The sequence below is a fragment of the Ursus americanus genome, chromosome 12 (genome assembly GCF_024610735.1).
Source record: "Ursus americanus isolate L20-20 chromosome 12, mUrsAme1.1.p, whole genome shotgun sequence".
Lineage (NCBI taxonomy): Eukaryota > Metazoa > Chordata > Mammalia > Carnivora > Ursidae > Ursus > Ursus americanus.
The window spans coordinates 67118830-67133969 of NC_142138.1; the positions used below are offsets into that span (position 1 = coordinate 67118830).

The 15140-nt window shown below is 45.2% G+C and overlaps 1 protein-coding gene across 1 annotated transcript in view; it reads right to left on the reverse strand.

Annotated features, from left to right (window-relative positions):
• Positions 1–1678: 1678 nt before the first annotated feature.
• Positions 1679–15140, reverse strand: part of LOC148109209 (uncharacterized) — a 40913-nt gene continuing 27451 nt past the window's right edge. The window contains exon 3 of the mRNA XM_087866336.1: positions 1679–2078. The gene's annotated coding sequence lies outside the window, so the exon portion shown is untranslated. The remainder of the gene's footprint in view (positions 2079–15140) is intronic.

Here is a 15140-nt window from a genome sequence, read left to right on the forward strand (position 1 = left end):
GGGAGAAACAGGTTCCCTGCTGAGCAGAGAGCCTGATGTGGGCCTTGATTCCAGGGCCCTGGGATCATGACCTGAGCTGAAGGCAGACGCTCAACCGACTGAGCCACCCAGGTGCCCCTGTATTGGTAATTTAGACTGCACGAATGTGGCAGGTGCCAGGAGAATATGGGCAGGGCACTCGTGGTGTGTTATGTCTTCCCTGCTTGCTTTCTTAGGAAGCTACTGGAGGATGCCCTCCACCAAAACAATGGAGTGAATCAAGAAAGAGGAAGAGATGGAATTCAGGAACCAGAATACTCAACATAAGAGATGAAGGGAATCCCCAGGATGTGGTGAAAGGGTGGAGTGGGGAACTACTAGTTATTAATATAGAACTACTCGATTCTGTCGACTTTGTGCATGTTTAGTTTTGATATAAATTAAAATCAGTAATTTGTGTTTTTTTCTTCTGCTGCCTGAGAAAGGGAGGAAGTGAGACGGCGAATGTAGATCCTTCCTAGCTGATAAGAAGCTGAGAAGGTAACGTGAGACTTTTTTGTTCCTTGGGTCCGTCAGTCCAACAGGGCCATTGTCTTTCCATCTCCCGTTGAGGCAGGAAGAAGAATTCTGAGCAACTGGGAAATTAAGACTTAAAATATTGAAAAGAGCTGTTGGTGCCAAACTGACCTGAAATCTGGGGCTGCCCTGGAGGGTTCTGACCCAAGGAAGCGATCCAAGGTAATGCAAAGAAAGGATTCTATCAAATTAAAAAACAAAACCAGGATTACATTAAGGGGACCATGAATTGCACTAAAGTGTTATTGGGATCAATTCTTAATTGTGTCTGGATAGGAATTTCCTGAAATTTTACTTTAAATGCCTATTGCCTTGAAATCCAGAATTTAAAAATATGACTATTTTAATGTATAGTTTTAATTTTAAAAAACCACGGAAATGCTGTGGGCAGAGTTTTTGACTAATCATATCTCTGACTGATATTGCACTGTTTTAGGTCTGTGGCCCTATAAAGACACCAGAGTCTACCACTTTCTGATCGCAGGCAAGACAGCCGCAGGAATGAGGCCTCCTGAAAGCTGACTTTGTCCTACTTTCTCTTCCTATCTTGGAGGTCTGTCCAGTGGATCCCTCTCCTCAGCTGAGAAAAATGCTCAAAAATGCCCCCATCTAAAAGAAAAATAAACAAAGCCATTCTCCTTTTAGCTATCACCCGTTTTCTCTTCTTCATCATAGTGCTTCTGAAAAGAATATATGCTAACTTCCTCCTCTTCCTTTACTTCCTCCCCACACGCTGCTTCTTGACCCCGTGCAAGCTAGCTTTCACTCTGACCTCAGTCAGAGGCCTCACAGGATTGTTCAGCTGTCAAATCCTTCAGTCCTGTTTAGACCTCATCCATCTCTCTGAATCCCCCCTCCGCACCTGGGCCCTGTCCTTCTTCTTTCCTGGTGTTCCCACCTCTCCTACCCTCTCTCTGACTGCCCTCTCCCCTGTGACTGCCTGGGCAGTACAGGCAGCCACAGAGATCTCCTGACCCCCTACAAGATCTGGTATCTGCCTGGGTCTCCAGCACGAACTCAGGTTCCATTGGGTTCCTCTAGAACACCCAGCTCTCATTGCCTTTGGTTGATTCCCTCTACCTGGGATCCTCTTCCCCGCCCCCCCACCTCCACCTTCCCTCTGGCCATTTCCAACTTGACTTTCAGGTCTCGGCCACTGTCATTTCCTCAGAGTGCCCCCGCCTCAGCGTTTCCCTTCCCATCCCCACAAAACTAAATCCATTTCCCCACTCTTCTCTCTCAGAAATCATTTTTTCCTTCAAATTATTTACTTAGTCTCTAATGACAGGCTTCAGGAGTGTATTTCTTTCCTTCAGTATCTACCTTTCTCTCCAGGACATACGTTGTGTGAGGACAGGAGCTGTGTCACTTCTGTTTCCTGCTGCGTCCTTAGCATCAGCGCAGCCCCCAGGAGCCGCAGATGGGGAGTATCTGTGGTTTGCGTGCATGAGGGGCTTTCTTCAGGCCAGGCACCACAGCAAGCCCTTTACACGTATCACCTCGTTTTTATTCTCACGGCGACCCTGTGAATAGGTACTATAATCAGGCCCATTTTCAGCCGAGGAAACTGAAACTTAGAGAGACTGAGTAATAATGCCCGAGATTGTACAGAAACACGAGAGTCAGAGCTGGAATTTGAAAATACATTTCTCTGAATCTGTGTGGGACTTCTTAATGACCATACCATAGTGCTTCCTAGCTGACAGATCTTGTACACTCACCTTCCCGAACTTCCCTCACACTCGTTCCCTCTTGTCTGCATCTCTGCAGCTCTCCCAGGCAGGATGAGGGTATGGGCGGGGAGCTGGGCCTGGAGGGCCTGGGAGGTCCTGGCAGCTTTCCTTTTCTAACACCTGTTTCTGAGAAGTACTTAGAAAACCCTTGAGGCAGGCAAACCGTGATGATGGTCCATGTTCTCACAGCTCTCCTGACCTTTCTATATGTTCTTTCCATTTCCTGCCTTCCCCCCGTGGCTTTGGGTTACTTCCCAGGGTGATGCCCCACTCAGGCCTTCCACCCTGCCCACATATGCCCTGGGTAACTTCCAGTCCCCTTCTGTGACAAAAATGCACCTGTCCCAGAAAATGATCACAATAGAATGATGAGGGGAAAAAAAATAGAGATGAAATATTGTGTAAATAGTTGTTATGGGTTGAATTGTGTTCTCCCCACCCCAACTGATATGTTGGAGTCCTAACACCCAGTTCCCTGGAACGCCAACTTATTTAGAAATCGGGTCATTGTAATTGTAATTATTCAAGTGAAGATATGGTCATGGTGGAGTAGGGTGGGTCCCTAACCCAATACAACTGTTGTCCTTATAAAAATACTGTCATGTGGAGAGCCAGGCAGACAGAAGAGCAGGTGAAGGTGAAGGCAGAGAAGAAGCCAAGGAAGAGGAAAGATGGCCAGAACCCCCCTGCCCCCAACGCTAGGGGAGGAGCCTGGAACACAGTCTCCCTCACAGCCCTGGGGAGAACCAATCCAGCAGACGCTTTGGTCTCAGACTTCTAGCCTCCAGAACCGGAGAGAATTGAGTTCTGTTGTTTAAGCCACTCAGTTTGTGGTACATTATTCTGTTGTGGAGCCCTAGCAAACTAATAAAAGTAGTATCATCCCAATTTTGTAAAACAAAACAAGCCCCATATATGTCATGGATTATTCTCTCTGTCTTTCACACACACACACACACACACACACACACACACACACACACAGTGAAAGGAAGTATATAAAGAAGTGAACAGGGACGCCTGGGTGGCTCAGATGGTTGGGCATCTGCCTTTGGCTCAGGTCATAATCTCCAGGTCTGGGGGTCAAGTCTCACATCTGGCTCCCAGCTCAGTGGGGAGCCTGCTTCTCCCTCTGCCTCTCCCCTTGCTTGTGCTCTTTCTGTCACTCAAATAAATAAATCTTAAAAAAGAAAAAAACAGAAGTGAACAGTGGCTCCGAGGGGAGGGTGGGTGATGGGTAATTTTGCTTTTTACCTTTCTCTGCACCTTTGGGTTTTTCATCAGTTCCCTTACGTCCCTGCAATATTCTATATGAGTACATGCACACATCTCTGGGCTTCAGTTTCCTCATCTGTAATTGGAGAATAGCCATACCAATCGTCCAGCGTTGTCGTGAGGCATGAGGTGCCCGACGTGCCTGGCTGCTGGTCAGTTGGTGTGGTTTAAAATGGGGATAGAGAGCAGCTCCAAAGAAGTAAAGCAGGGCATAATAGCTGTCTTCTCCTACCTCTCATTAGGGGATAGCTCCGTTCTCACGAGAAGGCTTCACCCTGGCTGCTAAGCAGGGCATGTGGGTGCCACTTGCCATTGGCCTCTGTGTGAGGCAGGGGTGGATGTGGAGAGTGAGCCAGCGCAGGGGAGCTGGCTGGACACCTGTGGCTCTGTGTGAGGCAGGGGTGGATGCTGAGAGTGAGCCCGCGCAGAGGAGCTGGCTGGACACCTGGGGTTTGGGAGGGTCCGAGAAGGAAAGCAAGAGAGGTTGGAAGGTGGACTGGGGAAAGATTGGTTACATGAGGACAGCTTAATCTGTTTGGGGTAACATTTCTTAGTTCGGTGTAGGGGGGTCTGATGGGGCAATTGAAAAGGAAAGAAGAAGCATGAGAAAGTAGGAAACACACCCAGGAAGCCAAACAATTCCCTCCAGCAGGAATAAAGAATGCCCTGCCTCCTCATTTCTTCTCTGAAAACTCTCCGGGAATGGAACGGGTAATGTAACTTACTTATAACTTTCCACAGTGCACGGGAAAATGTTCTTTCCCGAGGAGCAGTGCTCCCCAAACATCCCTCTTTCTGGCCATATCTGTGATAAGGTGTTCTTTTCTGGAGACTGTCTAGGCAGGTGCTACCAAAGCATTTAGCCTTGCCTCTGACTTAACAGGGGGGTTGTCTTGAATCTTGAATCCGGCCATTTGTGACTTCAAATTAATCCTTCGTCTCCAAAAATTCGGGGCTGCTTTGCTTCTTTGTGGTCAGCTATGCCTTCTCTATCCCCATTTTAAACCTCAGCAACTTGGGGAAGAGTTGTGTCCCCACAATGATATTCACAATCCATTCGTTTATGGGAGGTCACGGATGGCTTTTGGCTCTCCCCTTGCCGAAGTTTACGTGTTTCTTTCATTTTATATCTGCTAGTTATGTAGCAACATTTAATATAATATTAAATAGTGAAAAGAAGAGAATGCAAGAATTGCATGTAAATTATGATTCTGGCCATGTAAAAACAAACAAAAAATACACATACACACATACAAAGAAAATAGCATATGGAAGTAAAAAACCCTGAATAATTAATAAATTAATAATGGTTATGTTACAAGTACCAGGATTTTGGATTTTTTTCTTATTCTCTATTTCCCTAAACATTTTCATGAACTGGAAAAATACTTTTATAATTAAGAAACAGACTTACAAAGATAAGGTAAGAGGCAAATGAGTATCAAAGTTGGACAAAATAAGTAAAACAAGTCATCTAGTTGTAGATAAGGTTTTCTGGAAGTAAATATACATAGCTCTTAGCCCAACGTGTGTTAACTGATGGAGAAATACGACCACAGAATGCTCATGGAAGACATTTAACCACGTGTCACCCTTATCTACTCTGGGAATGACCCAAAGGAAGAACAGCATGAGACTTCAAACCTTTTGGGCATTCGAGGGGACCTGGGGAAGGGAGGCTAAGACTCCAGGCACATTAGAGGTTTGGGAGCTGTAGGGAGACTGTAGACTTAACAAAACGTGGGGGTTTCCGGGAAGTGCTTCAAGCATGACATAGTGAGGCTCTGATATTGTTTATTTTTAGAAGTCCTGTTGAGAGGAGTATCTTTCACCTCTCAGCAGATTAACTGTGCTCCTTGGAACCATGGACATCTTTCTGCTGTAGCAGCAGTAGGATCAAAGAACGTGTTTAGAAAAGGAAGTGAAAAACACCAGATGTGAGCAAAACCACAAGGGGAATTTCAGACAGGCAGCATGCACCAGATTACCCAATGTGGAATGTGACCCAGGTCCCAGGACAGGCAGCCCCTCTAAGGATCAGGCTGGGGAGACAGAGGTTATTGATCCTGATTTAAGCCAAATGCCGCTAACTTGACCTGTGACCTTGCTCAAGCCAATGACTTCCTCCAAACCACTTTCACTGTCTGTAAACTGGAAGGAGTGGCTCATTTCCTCTCAGGAATAGCTAATGGAAACCATGCTAAAAACTAGAGGTAAGAATGAGGCATGATCTTGAGGACTGACGGTGAATTACATAGGAGTACATAAATACCACACCATATACACACTTAGATGTGTAGATACAAATATTTTGTGGGAAGGATACATGTAAAAAAAAACCAAACAAACATAGGATTAAAGATTGTGTCACATCAATTCACAGATTAATTAATTGGAGGGGTTGTGACAGGATATATATTTTTCCCTCACCCATAGCTCTTTAGGTTTCCTGGGGTCACCCCAGATCTAGACTAAAGCATACTACCTAGTACAGAGTGCTGAATAACTGTTAGTATAGGATACAGCTGAAGCTTCAAATGCCAGCTTTTTCTTTTTTAGGATTTAATTTATTTATTTGAGAGAGAGGGAGAGAGCATGAGATGGGGCAGGGTCGGAGGGAGAAGCAGACTCCCCGCTGAGTGGGGAGCCTGATGCAGACTCGATCCTGGGACTTCACTCTGGGATCATGACCCGAGCTGAAGGCAGCTGCTTAACTGACTGAGCCACACAGGCACCCAAATTCCAGCTTTCTTTACCACTTAGTTGTATGTAGCCTTGGGTAAGTTACTCCATAGTTTTAATCTTGGTTTCCTTACATGTAAAGTGGATATAATACTAATATCTACCTCAAAGACTTGTTGTGAAGACTAAATAAAGTAAAATATCTAAAGAGCTTAGAAGAGTGCTGAGTGGGTCATGTTTGCTCTTATTATGTCTCCAAACCTTCAGAATGGACATAAAAGCTCTCTGCATTTCTTCATTTTGTCTCAGTTTTCTCATCCAAATGTTTCCCACATTGTTGTTCCATTCAAGAATATTTCCTGTCTGTCCTGTTCATCCGCATAGTTCACTGCTCACACTGGGCTTTAAAGCAGCCTTACTCACCCCCCGCAAAAGCCATTAATTCATTCCTATTCCTGCCAGCTTTGAGTCAATCTCTAAGTTGACCCCCCTGCCAGAAACCTATGAAGCATCACTAAGTCCTCTGTTCTCCCCCTCTTGGGCTTTATATAACCAGATGCTCTCTTAAACAGGGGAGGGGCCCCACTAAAGATTAAAAAGCGTGTTTCACTCCTCTTTAACAGACATAGTTGTCAGCCATGGCAGTCACAGTGTAGAACAGGGAATCCCCTTGGAATCAGTGAGCATGGCCATCTTCAGGAGTCATGGGTATAGTGAACCCCCCGACCCTTTGGTGAGTTGTCCCTGGAAAGGAAGAGGAATGTGGTACTGGGTCCAGGAGGGCAGAAGCTGGAATTCATCTCAGTGCTCATATACTCGGGAAGTGGCTGCATATGAGAACAGGGAAAAAGAAAAAATAACCTGACTAGTGAGGGTTATGCTATTTTGGGCCATTGGAAGATGATGGGGCAACTGCTGAGCAGAGTGTTGTGTGGGGGAGTCACCTTTGCTAAAGTGCAAATGCGAATGGACTCTACTTTGGCATGCAGGACCCAGCCACCATAGCCCCTCCCTGGACAACTCTGTCACAGCTCTAGCGTCATTCCTTCCCGCGAGTGTCCTTGCCTCTGGTCACTACCAAGTTTGATTATGTGGTCGCTGTTATTGTTCTTATCACTCTCAACTTCAGATCACTTAGCCTTTTTTTCATCCTTCCACCATATCATTCTCTAGGGTGTTTTTACTACATGATCATAGGGGTCCCTAAAGCTGATTCGATTCCAGAGAAATGTTTGAGCCCCTACTCCACAAGCCTAAATCCTAGGGAACACAAAGATGAGTATAACACGGTTACTGGTCTCAAGGAGCTGATATCATATGATTTAGGTGGCTTCGCTAACTAACATTTAATCCAGTGATGGCCTGGATTCCCCTAATTATCTTCCCTATTGGCCCATTCATTTATTTAACACATACTTATCGAGCACCAACAATGCACTAGGCACTGGGCTAGACTTAGGATGCAACAACAAATAAAATAAATATCATCCTTATCTTTAAAGAGCATAAGTACAATGTAAAAGGACCAGGCTTGATGATATACGTGTCTCACTACAAAAAGAAAAGGTAAGACATCGTGTTCCTGTCTCTCCTCCCACAGAGTGGGGTGCACACCACCGTACCCCCCTCTCCCAGCTGTTATACAGTGAGCTTGCAGTTGAAGCCTGTTAGGTTCTCATTTGAGTTGGACTTCAGGGACACCTCAGTGGAACAGGAGGTGGAAGGACCAATCTCCACTGCAATAATGAGTAGCTGGTTATTCCGTGCCCTGGGCTCCTTCCTCACCAATATTCTCATCGCCTCTCTTCTCATCAAGCAAGTACCTCTCATACTACTTCCTGAGTCTAGGTGGGTTAGAATCTTTCAAATATATAAAGTGAAATATCTTTGCTCTGTTGATGAACAGTCTTCAGTAACTGAAGGTAAAGTCAGTTATGCAAACATTAAGTTTCTAAGGAAGGATAAGTGAAGGGCCTCCAAGGAAATGTTTTTCTTATTGGAAGAGGCATGTAAGATGAAGGCAAGTATCAGATTTCTCCTGATGGCAATAAAACTACTTCTTAGAGGGGCGCCTGGGTGGCGCAGTCGTTAAAGCGTCTGCCTTCGGCTCAGGGCGTGATCCCGGCGTACCGGGATCGAGTCCCACATCGGGCTCCTCCGCTGGGAGCCTGCTTCTTCCTCTCTCACTCGCCTGCTGTGTTCCCTCTCTCGCTGGCTGTCTCTCTGTCACATAAATAAATAAAATCTTTAAAAAAAAAAAAACTACTTCTTAGAATGTCAGGAGGGCTAGCTAATGTAACGGTGACCAAATAAGGGATGTACTGGATCTCCTCAGGGCCTCTGACTCCTCAGAATAAGACCCCATGGAATGACTCACTGTAACAAACTCAGGCAACTATTGATTAACTGTGCTTACAGAAGAGCATAATATTAGAATAAAAAGGAGCATTACAGACTGCATTGGATTACTGGTCCAAGCGTAAATAAAGTTCGGAGTCAGATGGTCCTAGGTGCAAATTTCAGCTCAGATTCCTCTTTGCCACCTGAGCCTAGGGCAATTCATTTAGCTTTTAGCTTTCCTGTCCCTTTATTTTCTCATTTGCATAACACATAAAAATTCCTATCAAGTAGAGTTTTTTTTTTTAAAGGACTAAATAAAGTGACATAATTGAAGGCCCTTGGCACAGAGTAGGCACTGTGTAAATGCTCCTTTCTTCTTTTTGTATTACAGATTAAAAACCAAAGGCTGAAACACTGACCCAAGGTGCCTGAGGGCCCAAGACTGACCAGTGTCCTACCTGGACGAAAGCCCCTGGCTTCCTGACTTCTCATCTAGCTGGCTTTCGATTGTTTTCATAGTGGGAGTTGAGCAAAGATCATTGAAAACACATTTATCTCTGCTTTTCTAAAGCTCAAGGGGGATAAAATTTTTAAAAAGTAGGTGGAGTGGCAGGTGTAAAAAGCAGACTGACTGCTGAGTTTGCATTGCTTGAACGCACGCCCCACATGGTGGAGGGAGCGGCAGGCCATAGCCAGCGTGGGATTAAAGACTGTGTCACATTAATCCACAAAGTAAGTAATCCACATGTCCCCAAGGGAGGGGGGAGTGACAGGGTGTCATTTTTTTCCTTCACCCACATAACCCTTTGGGTCTCCTTCAGGCCATCCTAGATCTAGACTAGTTTTCAGAAGGTCCTATGTAGACCTTTCCCTTGGGTTCTGAGCTTGCTAATGTGTGGATTTGGCAAACAAGTGCAAATCAAAGTAGTTATGCATGAAAAATCATTTGTAACTTGCCAATTATGTCAGTGTGGGACAGGCGATCCACGCGCCGGAATGGAAAGGACCTGGGACAGGGATGGGATGCCCGGCTCCTCTGGCACTACCACTCACTAGCTGGGGGGACCCAGAAGAGGAAGCTAACTTCTCTAGGCATGTGTGTTGTCACCTGTAAAATACCATCAAGTATTGGTTGCAAATCAATGACCACATTTCATTTTCCTTTATCCTTGTAATAACGCCACGAGGTAACTAGTTAGTACTCTCTTCGTATCAGAGGTGAACAAAGAGAGGCATAGAGGTATTGCGATTTGCCCAGGGACATTCAGCTAGTGAGTGGCAGAATCTGATAGAGTTGGATATTGAACCCAGACTGTGCTCTTAACCTCCAAGACAGGCTGCCTCTATTGGGAATGGGAAAGTGGATAGTAAAGCTCAAAGCACTTTCATGAAGTTTAACCAACTGTTTATTACAATCATTTACAGGGGACATAATCCCTAGGCGGTGCCTCTATTCAAGTCATTTTCAGCTCATTGACTTTCTTATTCATTGCTTCTCATCTGATCTGAGAGCATCAAACCACAGTTATCCTCTTTCACCTCATTTGTTTTGGTGTCAGGTCCCCTCCCACACTGGCTGCACTGAGGGGAGCCAGAGCCGCTTCTTGCCAAGTGGGGGAGTGTAAGTGTAGGAAGCCACTGTCACACACTCATAAGCATGTACACAAACACCCACACACATAAACACACACACAGGCGCGCACAAGTACCTATTCACGTGCGTTTGTTAGACACATCCACGGTTTTGGACACTGACAGTTTAAGAATCCGTCATTCTGAAGCCAGTGCATACAGCGGGAATAAATAATTTCCCAGAGTTGAGGTTTGGAGTAGAGAAAATGCCGTGATAAAGTGATAGAAAGTGGAGACACATGTACTAAGGAGAATACCAAGACTCAGACTCATTGGCTTCAGCTCCAACCCTGAATTCTGCAATAAGCTTATGAATTTCTCCCAGCGCATTCAGGCACCTGAAAGACCCTCACTCTTGGTGGGCGGTAAGTCCGACACAATGTCAGTGCCTCTTCATGAACTGATCCTGAGCTTTCACTCAGGGGTCTGTGTATGCGTGCCAGGCAGTGGTGGTCATCAGACTGTAAACTTGGGAGAGTCAGGGTCACTTCTATGGAAGTCTCCCTTCAGCGGTTTGGCATTACATGCACTTAGTAGTTTCGCGATGACACCACTGCATTCTGGCCACTGCATTTGTTTGGTTTGCTCAGGAGACAGATACAAATGAATGTATTTATTTATTTATTACATGTGCACTTATTGAACACCGTGGTGATACTATTTCGTTTTTACATTAACCCTTAATGGTTACAGAGCACATTCATGATGGGGATCGCACTCAGACTTCCCAAGAATCCTTTGCAATAAAAATATTACCTACTTCATGGTGTTTGTGAGGATTAAATGCAACCGACTGCAAAAAGCACTTAGTACTGGGGGCTGGCACAGAGAAAACATTATTAAATGTTACGATTAGCATCACTACAGACATGATTAAGTATCACTGGCCCATATTACCAATGAGGAACCACAGCTCAGGGAAGCTAAGTCACTTGCTCAGGATAAGTAGGTAGAGTCAAGTGGTCAAATTCAGTTAAAAATCGAAATCTCCACACTCTAAGACCATTTTAGGAAATTATCGGTTGAGATTGCGATCATGGAAGGAAGCAAGCAGAGCCTCAAGGAGCTTACATGACAGGTTTTATGGTTGGTGAGTAGGCAGAAGTGTTTAGGGACAAAACACTGCGTAAGGGGGAGGGGGAGGCCCAAGTCACAGACCACAAGCGGCTGTACGATTCATTTTTGCTTCCCCAGATGCTGTGTTCTCTCAGAGCCCTCACATATGCCGTTCTCCTTTCCGCTGTCTTTCCCCTCTTCTCGACCCTTCACCTGAACAATGCTCATGCGTCCATTCTATTGGCCAGCGCAAGTCAACTGCCAAGCCAGATTATCAAAGAGGCAGAAATGTATTTCCCTCCCATAGGCTCCATAGGCAGGGGCAGCAAATATTCTCAACAATTTTATTATTATGTTCCGTTAACCAATGTATGGTACGTCATTACTTTTTGTGTAGTGTTCAATGATTCATTAGTTGCGTACAACACCCAGTGCTCATCACAACACGTGCCCTCCTTAATACCAATCACCCGGTTTATTTTTTTTTAAAGATTTTATTTATTTGACAGAGAGAGAGCAAGAGAGCACAAGCAAGGGGAGCAGCAGAGTTAGAGGGAGAAGCAGGCTCCTTGCTGATCAGGGAGCCTGAAGCGGGGCTCGACTGCAGTATCCTGGGATCGTGACCTGAGCTGAAGGCAGATGATTAGCTGACTGAGCCACCCAGGCACCCTGGAGAGAAGGTTTAGGAGAAAAGCCCAGTTTTTGTTTTGACCCAATGGACATGAGGTGTCGTTGGAACAACCATGTAGAAATCTATAGCAGACAAATGAATATATGGAAATGGCTCCTGAGAGAGTACTGAGCTACAAAGATCGAAGATTGAGCAGTATATAAGTATTACTAAATAATAGCTATTATGATTATGTTTATTGAGCACTTACTATGTCAGGCACTGTAGAAAGCAATTTACATAAATTTTCTTATTTAATTCTACAGTCCTACGAGCTACTTGGTGTTTTTTATCCTCTTTATGTAGGTAAGGATATTAAACCTAAAGAAGCTTAAAAAAAAACCCCACAAAACTTCACTCAAGTCTCACAGCTAGGAAAAAAGCACCCAGGTGCTTTGTCTTCACAACCAACGTTTCAACCAGTTATGCTTAGCTGGAATAATGATGGCAAATGAGAGCATCCAGGCACTATGGAAAGAAAGGGAAGAGAAGGGCAGGGGGTCAAGGGCATGAGAAATATGAATATTTAAGGATCAGAAAGAAGAAGAGCCCTTGAAGAAGGCAGAGAAGGAGCAGGTAGGAGGAGATCAGAAGATTACAAAGCCTCAGAAGCCAAATGTGTAGAGTGACACCAAACAGAGTTTCTAACAGTCAGGGACAGCTGAATACTTGAAGAGCTGGACTGAGAAAGGTCCACTGATGTTGACAGTTAGGCCTAGTCCCTGACAGTACATCTAACCTCATGGAAGTGTCTATTACCAGCTGTATTCCCCACTTGGAATGCCAGGAATGAAAAATGAACCACTGCTGGCTAGTCACAAGCTGACTTTGGAAACACCAACCTGTTGCTGGCTCACTCTTTTTGAACTCTGCTGCCAGAGACTGCCTTGACTTTTTGACCTGTTTGGGTAGTTCTTTGTTTCTGGGTCTCGGTGTCCTGAATTTTACACTCCGTACCTGTGTGTACTTGTCTGAGGTTCTGGACTATTCTCTCAGCTTAGAAAACCCAACCTTACAGCACATCCCTACTCTTGGTTACTGTCTACTCCCATCTTGATGAAGTGGGGTTGAACACTGTCCCTCAATTCATAAGGCTGTGTCTCCTGCTAATTTTCTGTAATTCGGCTTTCAGAGAGGAAATGAGGATTTGTGGTCTCAGACGGTGGCCACTGTATCTGCTCTGCAGATGTGGCAAATTACTGACAATGGGGCTGCTGGTTTTGAGATCATAGGTTGCTGGTCAGACCTTGCCAAACCTTGCAAACCTATTGTCAGAGCAGACTTATTAATCTTATTTTTTTCTGGTAGGCAGCAAAGCAAAGTTTATTGAGTAATAAGTTCAAAGCTCCTGAAGAGGGAGGGGACCTGACAGGGTTGCCTCCTAGAAGAGACTTTCTGTCTTCAGGTGAGCCTCCAAGTTGTCACACTTTTTAATCCAGCCCCAGCTGTTTATGAAGATATAAGATTTATTTGTGGTCACAAGAGGACACTTATGAAATGAGATTTCTCCTTTCTGCTTGGAAAGCAGGATGCTGGACAACTGTCCAACTGTGGCTGTGAGAAAGTCCCAGTGGTGTCCATAGAGTGGCTCTTGCCCTTGATGTCCATGGAGTAAGCCAACTACAACATTTCAGTGGTTAAGTATCCAGACACTTGAACTGAATGAACTGCTCTGAGGTGAGGGCACCAGCTAGCATCTTGCTCTTTGTGGTCAGTTGGAGTTTGTGCATATCCATCACAACCCGCCCCCCCAGCAACGACCTCCTAAAGAAAGAGAAGGAAGTTGGCCTGATGTGCTGAGCTTGGCACTATTTTTTGGACATCCCAAGACTCCCTTCACCTCTGCTCCATTATAGCACCAGCAGGCACTTACTATGTGCCAGATATTTGTCTAAGGACTTTAATTATATTAACAAATTCAATCCTTATAATAACCCTACGAGGCATGTGCTGTTGTTTTTGCTGTTTTAGAGATGAGGAAACTGAGACAGAGGGATAGAGTAATTCCTCTAAGGTCACACAGGTAAAAAAGTGGCTCAGAAGTAGAAGCCGAGATTTGAATGTGGGCAATCCAGATCCAGAGTCTGTCCTCCTAACCCGTGTGGCAACTCTAGCCAGCTAACTCTAGTTCAACCTTACCCTGTTGGGACCAATGCTGCCAACATGATGGAGGGGGCCATCCTGCTGAGGAGGAGCCCTAGCCTGTCCTCTGTTATCCTCATTTGGGAAGGAGAATGGCTTGCTGTTACAACGTCTCCAAGGCCTAGAGGGCCTAAGGCATGATAGTCTGCATAGAACTCAGTCCACAGTATCCTGGAACAGCTAGTAGAAACCTAGAAGCTTAGCTCATGCTATGCAGGGTGGTCTGCCTTATCTTATGAGCCTTGGGTGCTCCATCAAGCAACACATACAGCAACAGAACCACAGAGCAGATGGTCTATGTTGTAAGCCTGGGTATAAGGGAGTAGCAGAGAGACACAACCTTGGAAGATTCTAGCTTGAGTATTTCAGTCATTCAGTCCAAACTGTCTTTCAGACATCTACATATGGTCCTAATCCACATCTAGGGCCTCTTGGAAGCAACTTATAGAGGTGTAAGATACTAGTAAGGCCTCTGTAAGAGTAGGGTGGTGCACATCCCACAGGAAGGCCTGATGCAGCATTAGCTTTGCCACCTACCTGTTCTGCTACTAAAACACAACCTGTGGCCCTGTCCGGTGTGTGTTTTGGTACGCTACCATGATGACACCTGGACCTCAAGTGAAGAGAAGCTGCGCTTCCCAAAGAAAGCTGTTATTGTCATTGCTGCAGACTTTGCTTCCAGAATTTATTGTTTCCCTCCTTCCAGGACTGTGTTGCTGTGCAACAATAGTTTTCATCCTTATCATCTTCTTGTGCCCTTTTCCCTCACACTAGAGAGAACCCGGGAAGGGGTGAACCAACTCGAAGGAACCTCAATGAGCATACGAAGTTCTGGCTGACAGAGGACTTCAAGAGAAGGTTTGCCTGTAGGATGCCATCCAGCTTTCCCCTAGCATATTCATCCTATCTACTGAATGTGAAACCTGGAGGACTGCTAATAATAAGAATGCCAGCAACAACAGCTGTCACTTACTGAGCACTTACTCTGGGCCATGCACCGTGCTAAATGCTTTGCATATATTTTCTGACTTAATCCTCACAATAACGCAATAAGG